Source organism: Trachypithecus francoisi, unplaced genomic scaffold (assembly GCF_009764315.1).
Source record: "Trachypithecus francoisi isolate TF-2019V2 unplaced genomic scaffold, Tfra_2.0 Lachesis_group17, whole genome shotgun sequence".
NCBI lineage: Eukaryota > Metazoa > Chordata > Mammalia > Primates > Cercopithecidae > Trachypithecus > Trachypithecus francoisi.
Genome location: NW_022681462.1, coordinates 61,023,379 through 61,038,955, shown reverse-complemented (window position 1 = coordinate 61,038,955; position 15,577 = coordinate 61,023,379).

Below are 15,577 nucleotides of genomic sequence, written 5' to 3'. Positions count from 1 at the left end.
TTAGAAAATAGAGGCAAATGCAAAGAGCAAGTGAAAAAATGTACATCTTAATAACTAAAAAATTTTTATTATAATTTTATTAAAATAGAGACAGGGTCTCATTATGTTGCCCAGGCTGGTCTCAAACTCCTGGGTTCAAGCAGTCCTCTCACCTTGCCTTCCTAAAGTTCTGGGATTATAGGCACGAGCCACCACACCTGGGCATAACTCTTAGTAATCATATTGGTTAAGGTACTGCAGCATTGTTGTTTTCAGCCTGTTGCATTTATAAACACAAATGGGACTAAATTTGAATTGGAATATCAAAATGAATTCAAAAGGTATTTTATATTTTAAAAATATATAGATATTGTTGGGCCGGGCACGGTAGCTCACACCTGTAATCCCAGCACTTTGGAAGGCCAAGGCAGGCGGATCACGAGGTCAGGAGATCGAGATCATTCTGGCTAATATGGTGAAATCCCGTCTCTACTAAAAATACAAAAAATTAGCTGGGTGTGGTGGCACACGCCTGTAGTCCCAGCTACTCACGAGGTTGAAGCAGGAAAATCGCTTGATCCCGGGAGGCAGAGCTTGCAATGAGACGAGATCGCACCACTGCACTCCAGCCTGGTGACAGAGCGAGACTCCATCTCAAAAAAAAAAAAAAAAAATATATATATATATATATAGAGAGAGAGAGAGAGAGAGAGAGAGAGATATTTTCTAGCTGTGGCCACTGAAAAGGCTTACAAACTATAACTAACACGGTAATGATGAACATGTTTAGTGCCTGGATTTTGGTTTTGAAATACTATTTCCCATCAAAAGAATCAGGGTTTGTTGGAGAAATGACAGATTCCAGGTCTGGGGTGTACAAGATGAGCCTAGAATATCTGGTCATATCAGATAGCAAGGCAGCTATCAAAGGCTACTACGGTCAAATCAAAAGGATTCAAGTGCCAATGGGAGAGGCTCTCACTATCCAAAGATGGATCAAATTGAGCTGCAATAACGATAATGATTGCAGTGGCTTAAAACCCATAAAATATGTTGAATGCATGTGTGAATACATACATACATGAGATCAGGCAAACGAAAATGAAAGGTCACCTTTGTAGGATGATAGGAAAAATTCATTGTCTTGAAAACTGGTAAATAAAATCAAGCTTTTACTTTGCCTTTCCCATCTGAATTGTACCACTGATTAAACAAATAATAGATTAAAGGAAGTATCTTTTTATAGAACTATTCCAACTAGTAAGTGAAAAAGAAATAACAGAATTGGAATATTCAATAGCCCACAATAAATTAATAGATCCAGACATTGAGCATTGATGTCTGCTAATGTCATGAAGAGAGAAAACCAGATGTTGTGTGCCCTTAGATGTACCACCCATCACTGTCTTGCCAAAGGAATCAAACCTGAGTCTGGTTAAGCCTTCAGATCCAGCTGGCAGGTTGCAGGAAATATGTAAAAGACAAAAGAATGTGTTGAACTGCATCAGGAATAAGCAATCAGCGCCATCCAGACTGCAGGAAACTCTAGGGAAAATGCTCTGGGTACTTCAACAGATAAATTGCATGGAAAAGAAAAGTTTGAAGAGGAAAACTGTAGGTTTAAGAGATTTTAAAGACGTATCAAAGTTTTCAAAAATGGACAAAACTAAACTATAGTGTTTAGGGATGCCAATTGGGTGATAAACCACACACACACAAAAATAGAAGGAAGTGATTTCTGTAGATGTCAGTATAGTAGTTACTTATCGGGGAGGGAGACCGCCGTGTTCACAGCAGAGCACTTGGAGAACTTCTGGCCTTTTATGTGGCAGACAAAACTACTGTTTCTGGCTAGATGCGGTGGTTCACACCTGTAATCCCAGACTTGAAAGGCTGAAGTGGGCAGATCACTTGAGGTCAGGAGTTTGAGACCAGCCTGGCCTGCATGGTGAAACCGTCTCTACTAAAAATACAAAAATTAGCCGGTGGGTGGTGGGTGCCTGTAATCCCAGCTACCTGGGAGGCTGAGGCAGGAGAATCCCTTGGACCCAGGAGGCGGAGGTTGCAGTGAGCTGAGATTGCGCCATTGCACTCCAGTTGGCCGGGTGCCATGACTCATGCCTGTAATCCCAGCAGTTTGGGAGGTGGAGGCAGGTGGATTACCTGAGGTCAGGAGTTCAAGACTAGCCTGGCCAATATGGTGAAACCCTGTCTCTACTAAAAAATACAAAAATTAGCCAGGTGTGGTGGCGCATGCCTGTAATCCCAGCTACTTGGGAGGCTGAGGCACAAGAATTGCTTGAAACCTGGAGGCGGAGGTTGCAGTGAGCTGAGATGGTGTCAGTGCGCTTCAGCCTGGGTGACAGAGTCAGACTCTGTCTCAAAAATAAAATAAAATAAAATAAAACAAAATAAAATAAAATAAATTGATGTTATCTTTCCCGACAATGATTTTTTTAATCTCTTGTTTTATTTGAAAACTTTGAGAGTAATTTAAGAAGCACCTCAGACTCTGCTTTATGAATTCATGCGCTTGTTAGTGATTTTCTGTACTCCTCTGCTCTTCTCCATTGTTCACATTCTTCTACCTTGCTTTGGAGCTTTTCTTGATTCTTCCAGCATTTGGTTGGAGTATAAGGATCTACTTGAGTACGATCTCACACTGTTTCCATTTTCAACATTTTTTTTCTGACCAGAACTACATTTTTAAATATTATACTCATTGCTTTGAAAGCTTGTGCATGACTTCCTTTTATTTCTCATTTAATTAAGAAAGAAGGAATACACTCTACTTTAAGAGGTAGGCCATGTGACTATTTTAGTAGTTTCTATTGGGAGAAGACTATTTGCATTATTATTTTTTTTTGTAGAAATTTTAGATTACTTAGTTCCTTGAATAACATAAAAAAATCTAGATTTAGAAGGCCTTAAATTAGAGAAAGGCTTCCTTCCACCCCCAAAAATGGCAACTCCTTGGCTATATGGGAGAATTTCGAGGATAAGAGGAAAGAGAAGATTTGGGGTACCATTTTACTTTGCTTTCCAAGTTCTGAGAAAGCCTATTTGGCAAGAAATACAAATCGATCCAAAGCTTATTTTGACTGAATCAACAACATAGGCTCTCCAAATTACAAAAAAAAAAAAGGAATAATAACAAAACAAACAAAAAACACATTACTTTTCCTCCTGAAAATATTTAAAGAGAGAAGCAAGGAACAGTAGGAAAATGTTTTTAGAAGAACATGGCAATTATGTCTTCCACTCAGAAAAAGATACAAGAGATAATGTCAAATAAGTGCTTTCAGAGTCAAAAAACCTGGCAGCCTGGGACCTGCGTTTTCACTTCTGCTAAGTATTTTCTCCCTTTCCAACTGCAACACAGTCTTGAAACTACAAAAATGCTTTTCTTTTTCTTTTTCTTTTTTCTTTTTTCTTTTTTTTTTTTTTGAGACGGAGTCTCATTCTGTCACCCGGGCTGGAGTGCAGTGGTGCAGTCTTGGCTCACTGCAACCTCTGCCTCCCGGGTTCAAGCCATTCTCTTGCCTCAGCCTGGGATTACAGGCACACGCCATCACACCCGGCTAATTTTTGTATTTTTCGTAGAGACGGGGTTTTGCCGTGTTGGCCAGGCTGGTCTCAAACTCCTGACCTCAGGTGACCTGCCCGCCTTGGCCTCCCAAAGTACTGGGATTACAGGTGTGAGCCACCGCTCCCAGCCTACAAAAATACTTTTCACCAATCAAACCATAACAGCAACAACAAAAACAACCGTATGAGATGTTTTATTTTAAGTTTGTATTTTGCTTTGTGTTGTCTGTTTTATTAGCAACTCCAAAAACACACATGGCCCCAGAGAATAAGAGGACCACAGACATGAGTTGCTTTTCAGACATCAGATAGCTGTCCTTGTGGTTGAAAGAAACTCCTTTCCAACTTTGAAGAAAATGTCCGGGGATTTGGGAGCAGACACGTGATATTCTTCAAGGTACCACCAGTCTTCTCAATAAAACATCTCCAGTGGGAAAACATGGAACCCAGAAAGGGCAGGTGTGGGAAAAATATGACAAGGATGGCCGGCAAAGTAAACCCGTGGTGAATTCAACCCTGAGAAAGCAGATTTCCTAGAGTGTGCAAGCTTTGCTTAGGCTTAGTTTTAATAAATAATAAAGAGACACAAATTAAACAAACTAAAGGTGATCTTGCCCCACATGGCTCCTTAGGATCTTTAGAACATGGTGATTCAGTTTAAACGTGGAGCCCCTACCCTGCTGGACTGACAGGAAATTGAACTGTCCGGGTCATGACTCCAGTGTATGAAGTGCGGCTGTCCGGGTCACTCCCGGAACATCTTTCACACACCTGCTGCGGGCCCTGGTAGGAACCAGGCATCTTAAGAAGCACTAGGTCATCCGGAGGCCCCTCCCATCATTAGTTCACATGTGCATGGTCTCCTTGGGGTTACCCCTCTATTAAATATTTTCTAGAAAAAAAAAAAGAAGAAGACGACGACGACTCTTTGGCAAAGACCCAGCCTCCCTGAGGCACATACAGCAAGGGGGTACCACCAAGAAGCAGGGTGACATCCTTGATGCTTCTGGATTCACAGATCTTTTTAGTTTAGGAAAACACAGCCCTCCTCAAACCCTATTCTTCTTAGCAGGTTTATTTGGAATGAAAGCCTGGAAGTCCAGCCACAAGTCTCTCCTGAGACTGAGACACAGGGCCAGCCAGAATGAAAAAGGGAAAGGGGAAAATACAGAGAGAGAAATTAAATCAATATTTCAAAGGTTTTCCTCTTAAGTGTTTTCTAAAATGAAATTCCTTTCATTTTAGTGTTTATTTTAGGGTTGAGGCAACTGAGACATGGGCATAATGACCAAAGGCACACAAACTAGCTACATACTGACAGCTACTAGTTACTGACAGATACTAACAGCCAACAATAACTGGCTCTATTATATCATGGTGCCTCTTCATTTTTTCTAATTTCCAATCTCTGTTCTATTTTAAATCTGCCTTTGTTAATAGGCACTTAAGTCTCTGCACCTAGAGTCTTAGACATATTTGGAAACTTCTCTTAAACATGTTGATCCACTGAGGGCTGAATTATCTGTGATCGAAAGATTACTCCACCCTGGGACATAGCCAATAGGATGAAAGATTCAGAAATAAATTACATTGTGCTGAATTCTTCCTGGGTCTCAGTATCTTCCCACATGAGAAATCAGTTTCCTGAGAGTCTCCAGGCTCCAAAAGGCCATTCTAAGGGTTGAAGGCAAAGTCTCACGGGTCCAGCCACCCACCACAGACACCTTTAGGATGACTTTTGGGGACTTGATTGTTCCTGTTGCAATGATGCATTTGGCCTGAGAGTTTTGGGAAAGGCAGGTTCATGAGCTATTTTTGTGTAGTTAAATGTTTGGTCTTTGTCTGCATCAGCTGGCAAGGCCTTGTCCTCTTCCCACTGCCTCTGAGAGTCACTGCTTAGCTGTGTCTAAGCAAGGAGGGGAAGAGGGGGTGATATTGTGTCTAACTTCGAGAGTAATTATCACTGTGTCAGTGTGCAAATGACAAGTTCCAGTGGGTAGTGTAGGAGGTTTTCTAATTATTTTGTCTATTACAGGCATAGTCCAGTCCTTCCTCTTCCTCTTTCTTTTAATAAAGGACTGAGAGAGAACAGGATGTACTGTTATGCTTTATAATTCAGGCAGACAATACAGGTATTGGCTAACTTGATTTGCCATGATCGGCTACTTTTTTTTTTTTTTTAAAGCCAATCTGGCAGAAAAGAGTTGGACTGCTGTGAGAGTTGCATCGGCCCTTCCATTGCTTTTCTGTCCAATCCATTCATCAGCAGCAGAATAGTCAAGGGACCACATTACTTTGCTGTAGCACAGAGAGGTCTGTGGTTGTGACTGGATTGACTGGGAACAAAGTTCTATCATTCCAATTCTGATTCTGGATTCTGAAGTCATTGCTAAGTTATTACCAGTCCCCATCTCCACAAATCACTTGGTGGACAATTAAAACTAAGTTAAACAAAGTTGAGCCTACTGAACACAATTTTTTCTTGCAGTCGGGGGCAGAGGCATAGTGGGAAGGGGGACCAAAACTAGACCTAACCAAATAAGTGAAGAGCAAACAGCCACAGTGGAGATTCTCATGGTGGCTCGGGTACTTCCGCATGCCCCACCTCTGCACCTGCCATCTCTCTGCAACCAGAGTCCCTCTGAATGCTACTGCCACAGCCATTCTCTTCTGTCACCCTTGGCTCCCTCCTCACAGATTCCCAGGACTCGCCAGAGTTATTGCCTTCTCAAATGATTTAAACCTCCTCTCTTGAGGCTTTCCTCCCTAAATTCTCCACCTCCCCTCAATTCCTCTCACTCCCTGGTACATTCCATATTGTTCTCTTTGTCTCTTTCTTTCTCTCTTTTTTACCACTCCCATATCCAGGTATGCTCATGTGTGGAGAGACAACATTCTACTTAGGTTAGATGATCGCCTTTTCAAACATGTGGAATGTATTTCCATGAATCTCAGACACTGAGTAGGTAGGATATTAGAGTTGCAAGAATGTTTGGACAGTAGCAACTTTAAATATTGCTTTTCTGTTTGTGGTTCTTTGAGACATATCCAAACAACTAATGGAAACAATTTTTTTTTCTAAGTTTTAAGTAAGCTCTGGTTGCTTTGGTGTCAGCAGCCTCTACTGCTGCCTCTTGCCAGCTTTCCACTTGGTAGAAGATGCTTTCTAAAGATGCACTTTTTGAAGTCTCTGCAGAACCAGCATAGACCAAGCCAAATCATAATGAAAATTCTTGCTGTCTGCTCCTTCTGCCAGTGCAGTCCTGTGTTTCCACTTGTTGGAAATACATCTGCCTGTCAATGTTTGAGAACGCCAGCACCTTTTTGATGTTACAAACTCACAGTGCACCTCTTCCAGAATGCCAGCACTCATAATTTTTAAGCCTCAAATTTTCAAGAAATGGAAGCAATTGAATTTCACTGCATTTAAAAGTAGAAATGGTGCTATTACATTGAGCTGGAAATTTCTATCAGGTATGTATTGGCAGTAATGTTATTTATGCTTTAAAAAATGAGTCCTTCTAAATTTACGTTTATGTTTCTAGAACGTTCTTTAGCTTCAAACAACTTTCTTTTGGTCCCAGAAATTCTGGCTGCTGTGATACAGAAATTTACAGAAGTTTGAATTGAAACAAAAAGTTTCAAAATTCAGCTGAACATAAATTATATCTATTACTGTGAGGAAAACACTCAGTTGTAACATCTCTTACAGGAAAGTTTTTGAATTTTTTATATATGACTCATAAAGATTTATGAGGTACAACTTCACAAGGAGAAAAAGGATTTGAGTGAAAACTTTTTTTGGAGGTAAAATAGAAAATCACAAGTGTAACTATAGATGAACTCCTATAGAAATCATCTACTAACTTAATTGAGCAAATGAAATCCATTAAACTTTTGAAAATCGAACATGCATGATTGAGTTCTTTTTATTTACCTGCAGAGTTGTTTGTGGAATCTATTTTTTTCAAAGCATGCTATTGTAACATGGGTTTCAATAACTTGGTTCTAGTTATATGGTAGAAAGGGCATTGAATTAAGAACCAGATAACCTGGGTTTTATTTTCATCCTGCTATTTACCAGGTTTGTGACTATGGTCGTGTCTCTTCAATACTTTGGATCTCTGCCTTCTCATCTGTTCAACAGAGATAATAAATACCCTACCTCCTTGCCTCTTAATGTTGTTGTGAGGATCAAATAAGGTCCTAGTTGTTAAATCACTCTGAAACTATAAAGTGCTATACAATATAACACATTCTGCTCATTATTACCTCAGAATTCCTCTCAGATTACATTGCCTCAAATGCATTATTTAGGAAAAGTACAAACTTGAATGCCATATGGAGTCCTTGTTGACACTGCAGATGTTGGTTAATTTTAGATTCTAAAAGAACAAAAGAACAGAAGCACTACCAAGCAAATTAGCCTCTCTTTAGCTTTTTCTTCGAAATCTCATATTATACGAATACCAAACTAAAAATGGCAGGCTAAATATTATAGACAATTACATCATTTGAAGCATTGAAATTCTGTATATCCAAGCCCTTTTGCAGAACATGAGTTTATTCCCTCCAAAGCAGATTGCCAATGAATTTAATGCTATAAGATTAATTATGGTTACTTTTCTGAAGGCCAAGTAAAAGAATTTAAATCTCAAACTTTAACAGTAAATAATACAAAACCAAGGAACATATAAGACAAAAAGACATGCAATCCACTTTGGTAGCCATAGTCTGTCTTAAGCTAATGGAAAAGTGAACTAAGCTTAGCTAACCTTGGGCCCATCTGAAAATCTGCTCATATTTACAAGTGAGTATTTCTTTGCAGAAGAACAGGTGTGACAGACATCCACATATTCATGACAACTGCTTTGATGGCTCCATCAGTTTGGGAAGACCTGTCCTTCTCACATGTACCATCTGTAAGACATCTTTTTGCATCTTGTCAAATCCAACTTCTGCTTACACATGCATAAGCAAGAGGTGTTTTTGTAAAATATATAGATAGCATCTGTCATTCTATCTTTTGTTTGCATGCCACCCACTCACAAAATATATGCTGGAACAAGCTGAGCATTTTGTAAGTGTCTTGAAATTTAAAAAAAATTATGGAAGCAATGGAACAAATGATACTTCATCTCAGAGCATATTCAGTAGATTACCTGAAGTAGTTTAAAATGGTCTATTTGATATTTCGAGTCTATGTTTTTAATGACATTTTCCACCGAATAATTCTGTCCCAAGACTGCTCACTAGGTCTTACAGCCTTAAGATACTGACAAAATATCACTCTAACTAGAAATAATTTTCAAATACAGGCTATAAATGTTTCACCCATAAAAATCTTGTTCCTCTAAAAGAGGCAAAAATGACAAAAGATGTTTTAATCTACATTTTAGTAACTTAGTGGCCACTATAGGATATATTTCAAAGTATGCTCTCACGTGGATTAGAAATATTGAAAGTAAATCCAAAGGGTAGGCTTTATGACACTGCTTATTTTGGATGCAGTCTAGACTCACTTTTTCAAGTGTTAACTATATTATCAATGTCCCTCTACCCTGCTCATATGTTACCTCTTTCAGTACTAAAGACCTGGTAAGACAGGTGCTACCTGATTCCATGTTTCATAGTTCTCTCAAATTGGAATAACATTTTAACCCTCCAAATATTTGTCCCACGTGAAGAATTTTGGATCCATCCAGATGATTACAGGCCTGAACCAGAAACTGATTCAAACAACTTCATTCACTGCTGAATGTGAACTGCAACTGACCCCTAAAGTAAATTGGCTTAATTCCCTCAGGTTACCATCTGTTCCCTTCCTTCTTTAACTTCACCAGTGGGCTGAGCTTAATCATAGACCTGAAGGAGTCCTTCGGGGAAGGGGAGGGAATTCTAGCCTGGATTGGTGTTCAGGCCTTGGGTAGGGCTGCAATAGTAGCATTATTCCTACCATGAAAAGCAGACTCTGGGAATTATCTAGATAAATCATTTGTCAAACCATGGGAACACCATGAGTTTAATTTGTCTAATTTTGCTTGAAGATATTACATCAACTAAAAATCCTCTGCCAGAGATTTAAAAACGTAATCCAAACTAACTTAATGAAAAAGGTGAATTTGGCCGGGCACAGTGGCTTGTGCCTGTAATCCCAGCACTTTGGGAGGCCAAGAAGTGGGGAATCACTTGAGCTCAGGAGCTCAAGACCAGCCAGGGCCACATAGCAAGATGCCCATCTCAAAAAATAAATAAATAAATAAAAATTTAAAAAGGAAAAAAAGTTCAAAAAGGTTAATTTATTGGCTCATGTAACTGAACAATTTAGGGTATCTCATTCGGGTGAAGCTTGATCTAGGGCTCCAACAGTGTGACCCAGGACCTGATTTTTCTCTCTTCATTCTTAATTCAGCATCTTCAATATTGACTCCATCCTTGGGCAAGTTCACCCTTTGTATGCCCAATATGGATGCAAGCTACTCCAGGGACTACTTGCACCTAGGCTCAGATCCAAGTAGACTTTTTCTTGTGAGTCCAGAATGGATTATTGTGGCCAGGGGAATAGGACATACTAGATTGTATAGGCCAAGGTCATATGCTTCACCCCTAAGGCAGGCAGGGAGGGATTAGAGGTGGGGACATCACTCCCCTTGTCAATCCCGTGGACTGAGAGTAAGGGAGGACCATAATTCCCTGAAGACCATGAGAGTGTGGTCAGTAGAACTGATGTTCTTGACAGACATTGGGACTATGTGCACAAATAATTTCAGAAAATAGTATTTTTCACATAAGAAGGAATTCTGGATAGATAGAGTCCAAGTCTTACCAGCTAAGGAAAAAAAGAAAGGTAATAGCTAAAGCATAGACTGTACCATTTTAAAAATGGAAGATAGTTTCAACTAGAGTTGGGACTAGATACTCTTCAGAGAATTTGGACGGTTCTACAACTTGTAGATTTTATGATTCCTGAAGTGCATTGGAGCTAAGAAAAACTTTCTGGATGGTTATTTACTGTATCTTGTTAACCTCATGTTCTATTTTTACATACTTTCTCTTATGTTATAATTAAACAAACAAACAAACAAAAAACCTCCATACACGTGAAACAGGACCAAAGAGAGATTCTATGTGGAAAGATAATTTTATTTTCTAATAATGATAGTGGCCAAGTGTGTTGGCTCACACCTGTAATCCCAGCACTTTGGGAGGCCAAAGTGATCAGATCACTTGAGCCCAGGAGTTCAAGACTAGCCTGCGCAACATGGTGAAACCCTGTCTCTACCAAAACTACAAAAATTTAGCCAGGTGTGGAGGCATCTGTCATTCTAGATGTCTAAAGTCCCAGCTATTGGGAGGCTGAGGAGGGAGGGAATCTCCTGAGCTCAAGAGGTCGAGGCTGCAGTAAGCCATGATTGCACCACTGCACTCCAGCTGTGGTGACAGAGTGAGACCCTGTCTCAAAAAAATAGAAAATAAAAAATAAAAATCATAGTGATGTGTCTGGGCTAGCTTCTTAAGATGTATATATTTTTTAAATGGCAGCTCACACTGCCACCTGACTCATACACATTTCTACATCTGTATATATTCTCACAAAGAACTCATGTAAGTTTAGGATCCTTCTATCATCATCTTGTATATCTAGAATCTGATAAATAAGAAAAGGTCTTTTGAGAGTAGCGGGGGAGCTAATGTAAAGATAGAATACCTGCTCTACATGGCCCAGTTATAAAGCACATTTACAAAAGTCTACTCACTTCACCAAGCCCTAAAATCTATTTTCCAAAAGCAACTAAGGGAAAGTGAAACATTACTAAGGGAAATGAGAAGGGACGCTAATGAAAAATGGTCAAAGGGTATTTGGCCCTGGGGCTAGGGTAGCACTAGAGCTGTCTGGGGCAGGGAATACCTTACAAGTTTTCAATTCCAAACCCATCAATCCTATTTGAGACTTCATTCCAGAGATGCTTCTATATGTTGAATTAAGAAAATGCAAGTTTTCTACAGGATGCAATTCACTAGCTGGGGCATAATCAAATCAAATTTTATTCTCTCTGAGTTTTTTTTTCTTTCCTTTTAAAGCATCATTCCAACTATTATTGGTTGCAGGAGAGGCAGATTAAATATTTTTAAACGTTCCTTATTAGAAAAAATACGGCTGGGTGTGGTGGCTTACGCTTGTAATCCCAGCACTTTGGGAGGCCAAGGCGAGTGGATCACTTGAGGCCAGGAGGTTGAGACCAGCTTGGCCAACATGGCAAAACGCTGTCTCTGCTAAAAATTCAAAAATTAGCTGGGCATGGTAGTGGGTGCCTGTAATCGCAGCTACTCAGGAGGCTGAGGCACAAGAATCACTTTAACCTGGGAGACAGAGGTTGCAGTGAGCTGAGATGGTGCCACTGCACTCCAGCCTGGGTGACAGAGCAAGACTCTTGTCTCAGAAACAAAACCAAACAAAACCAAAAGAAAACCCACAAAGAATGTACAGGGTACTCTTTTTTTTTTTTCCTGAGACAGAGTCTCACTCTGTCACCCAGGCTGGAGTGCAGTGACGCGATCTCGGCTCATTGCAACCTCTGCCTCCTGGGTTCAAGCAATTCTTCTGCCTCAGCCTCCCGAGAAGATGGGACTACAGGCACATGCCACCACCCTCAGCTATTTTTTGTATTTTTAGTAGAGATGGGGTTTCACCATATTGGCCAGGCTGATCTCGAACTCCTGACCTCACGATCCACCTGCCTCAGCCTCCCAAAGTGCTGGGATTACAGGCGTGAGCCACCGCGCCAACCTGTACAGGCTACTCTTAATGAAATGAGAAAGTAAATTCTTGGAAAACTGAGGTTCTAATTTGGAGTCCCAACATCTTAGAACATTCCTTTGGAAGACGTTATCAGTTTATTAAAGTTTGGGAGACTTCTAGGGATTTATCATAAGTATATATTTGCACAGAGATGTGCCAGGTTATTCACTACAGAATTGTTGTAAGAAATAGCAACGATTGGAAACAACCCAAGTGTTCGTCAAGAGGGGAACGATGAAATAAACTATGGCATATCCTACAGTGTAACGCCACGCAGATGTTGAAAGAATGAGGAGGCTCTCTTAAAATATCCCCAAGGCACATTGTTAGAAAAGCAAGATACAGATCAGGGATACAATATGCCACCTCCTACGTAAGAAGACGGGAAGAGAAGAAATGTAAGAATTGCTTGTACTTGTATGAAGAAACACCGAAACGATATACAGACAAACCAATATAGATAGATAGCTTTACCTATGAGAGTGAGTTAAGGGGGAGAACAGAGTGAAAGGGCAGGGTAGGAGAGAGACTTTATTTTTCATGGTCAGCTCTTACAAAGAAGGAGAGAGACCTTTCCACTTCACCTTTTTACAGTAGTCTCCCCTGATCTTTGGAGATGTGTTCCAAGATCCCCCGTAGATGCCCGAAACTGCAAATGATACTGAACCCTATATATATACTATGCTTTTTCCTATAAATGTATACCTATGATAAAGTATAATATATAAATTAGGCACAGTAGGAGATTTGAACAACTAATAATAAAACAGGACAATTACAATATGCTGTAATACAAGTTATGTGAATGGTCTTTTTCTCTCAAAATACCTTATTGTACTGCAGATTTGAGCGACCTCAGCCTACTATTTTGTTTTCTTTCTTCGAGAACTTTCACCCTTTTACTTAAAGAGAGCATTTTTCAGCTTCTCGTTTGACGTATCTGAATTTCCAGCTTCCCTACTCTTATGCTTTGGGGCCATTTTTGAGTAAAATACGGGTTCTTTAAAGAAAAACACTGCAATACAGCGACGGTCAATCTGATAAGCGAGATGCTACTAAGTGACTAATGGGCGGGTAAGGGGATGATTCACATCCTGGGTGGGACAGAATGGGATGATGGGCAATTTTATCAGGCTACTCAGAACGATGTGAAATGTAAAACTTCTGAATTGTTTATTCCTGGAATTTTCCATCGAATGTTTTCAGACCACGATTGACTAGAGGTAACAAATCACAGAAAGCAAAACCATGCATGGGGTTTTGATTTGTAAAATGTGAATGTATCAGCTGGTTAAATATAAATAAATATTAAAAAGGAAAACGCTTGAGAGAAGTCATTCAGGAGTCAGAGGGAAATTTCACAAAAGCTGTAGTTGCTTTTAAAACCACAACAAAAACACTGAATCCACCCTCCACAACGAAAGGCATCCTGTCGGTAGGAGTAAAGTTGGGGGCTGCAACAGAAACCCAGACCGTACAGATTCCCATTCTCTGAGTGTCCCATTCGCTGAGCACCTGGCCTGTCTAGTATCTTCAGTGTGCTTGGCTATCTTTTCATAGCTTTCTTTCCTCTAAGAAATCAGAGATTCTGGAAGATGCTGCTGGCAATGATTATACTTTATTCATTAATAAAGAGTTAAGTTAAAGCTTTACTAAGAATGTGGATTATTGCATATATTCACAAATGCCAAGAAAGTTCCCTAGTTATCTTCCCAAGAGGGTGAGACTCCTGGTTCATGTATCTGGACTGGGTTCTTTCTCGATGCCCTCATGGTCACCTGTGCATAGCTTTGGTATTGAGCTTAAAACATTCCATGGGAATCACTGTATGAGGTAGTCTTTTCCACTAGACTGAGTTTTTTGAGGGCATTCTATGTGTCTTATTCATTGAGGTTTGTATTCTCAGAGTCTATCACAGTGCCTGCCACAAGATTGGCACTCTATAAACTAAGCTTTCATCCACCGAATTGCTTAGGCCAAAGTGCTGAGTCATTCTGCATGTCTTTCCCTCACTCACCCCATTAAATCCATCAATAAGACTTTTCAGTTCTACCTGCAAAACATACCTTAAAACCCACTCCTCTTCACCATTTTCGGTGTTACCACCCTCATCCAGACCACTGACATCTGTAGTCTGAACCAAAACAACTAATCTTCCTTCTGATCCTCACTCCCAAAGACTCCAGGATGCATTCTCCATATGCATCTGGAGCAATCTTTATTGTTGTTGTTGTTGTTGTTGTTTTAGAGACAGGGTCTTGCTCCATCACCCAGGGCAGAGTGCAGTGGTTTGATCACAGCTCACTGCAGCCTCAAACTCCTGGGCTCAAGGGATCCTCTCATCTAGGCCTCCCAAAGTGTTGGAATTACAGACGTGAGCCACCGCATCTAGCCCAGAGCACTCTTTTAAAAAATAAGTCATATCACATATCTGCTTAAAACCCTTCAATGGTTTCCTGTTACAATTAGACTAAAGTTTAAACTATTCACCCTGACCTTCAAAGTTCTGCATGATCTGGCCCCACTTGCTTCTTTGATTTAAATTCCTACCACTACCCCTTGCTTCTGTCATGCCACAAAGATCTTTCAGTTTCTCAAATCTACTTGGCCTGCTCCTGGCTCAGGGTCTTTGCACTCTTCCCTTTGCCTGAAATGCCCTCCTCTTGATTTTCATGTAGTTACTTCCTTCTAGTCATCGATGCTCAAACACCACTTCCTTAGCGAAGTCCACCATGACCACTCAAGTTACATTATTGTTCTATGCTATTTGTAGCATCTTTAACTATATAGATGAAAATCTTGGTTTGTGTTTATTACCCCCACTATATTGTAAGTTTGATGACGACTCGTGTTCATCTCTGCATGCCTGATGCCTAGAATAGGGCCGGGTGTATAATGCTTTAAAAAGTTTTTGTTGAGTAAATAAAGGCCTTTAAAATTAAACATGGATAGAATATTTCATTTCTGTAGAGACCTTTTTATGTGACTAATTATAAAGGCAATAAACAATTATTAAAATAAATGAAGATGTCAGGATTGGTTTTGAAGAAACATTGTAGAACGTAGGCTAAGAAGCTAGGCATGGTGGCTCATGGCTGTAATCCCAACACTTTTGGGAGGCTGAGGCGGGAGGATCACTTGAGTTCAGAGGTGGAGACCAGGTTGGACAACATGGGGAGACCCTGTCTCTATAAAAAATAACAAAATTAG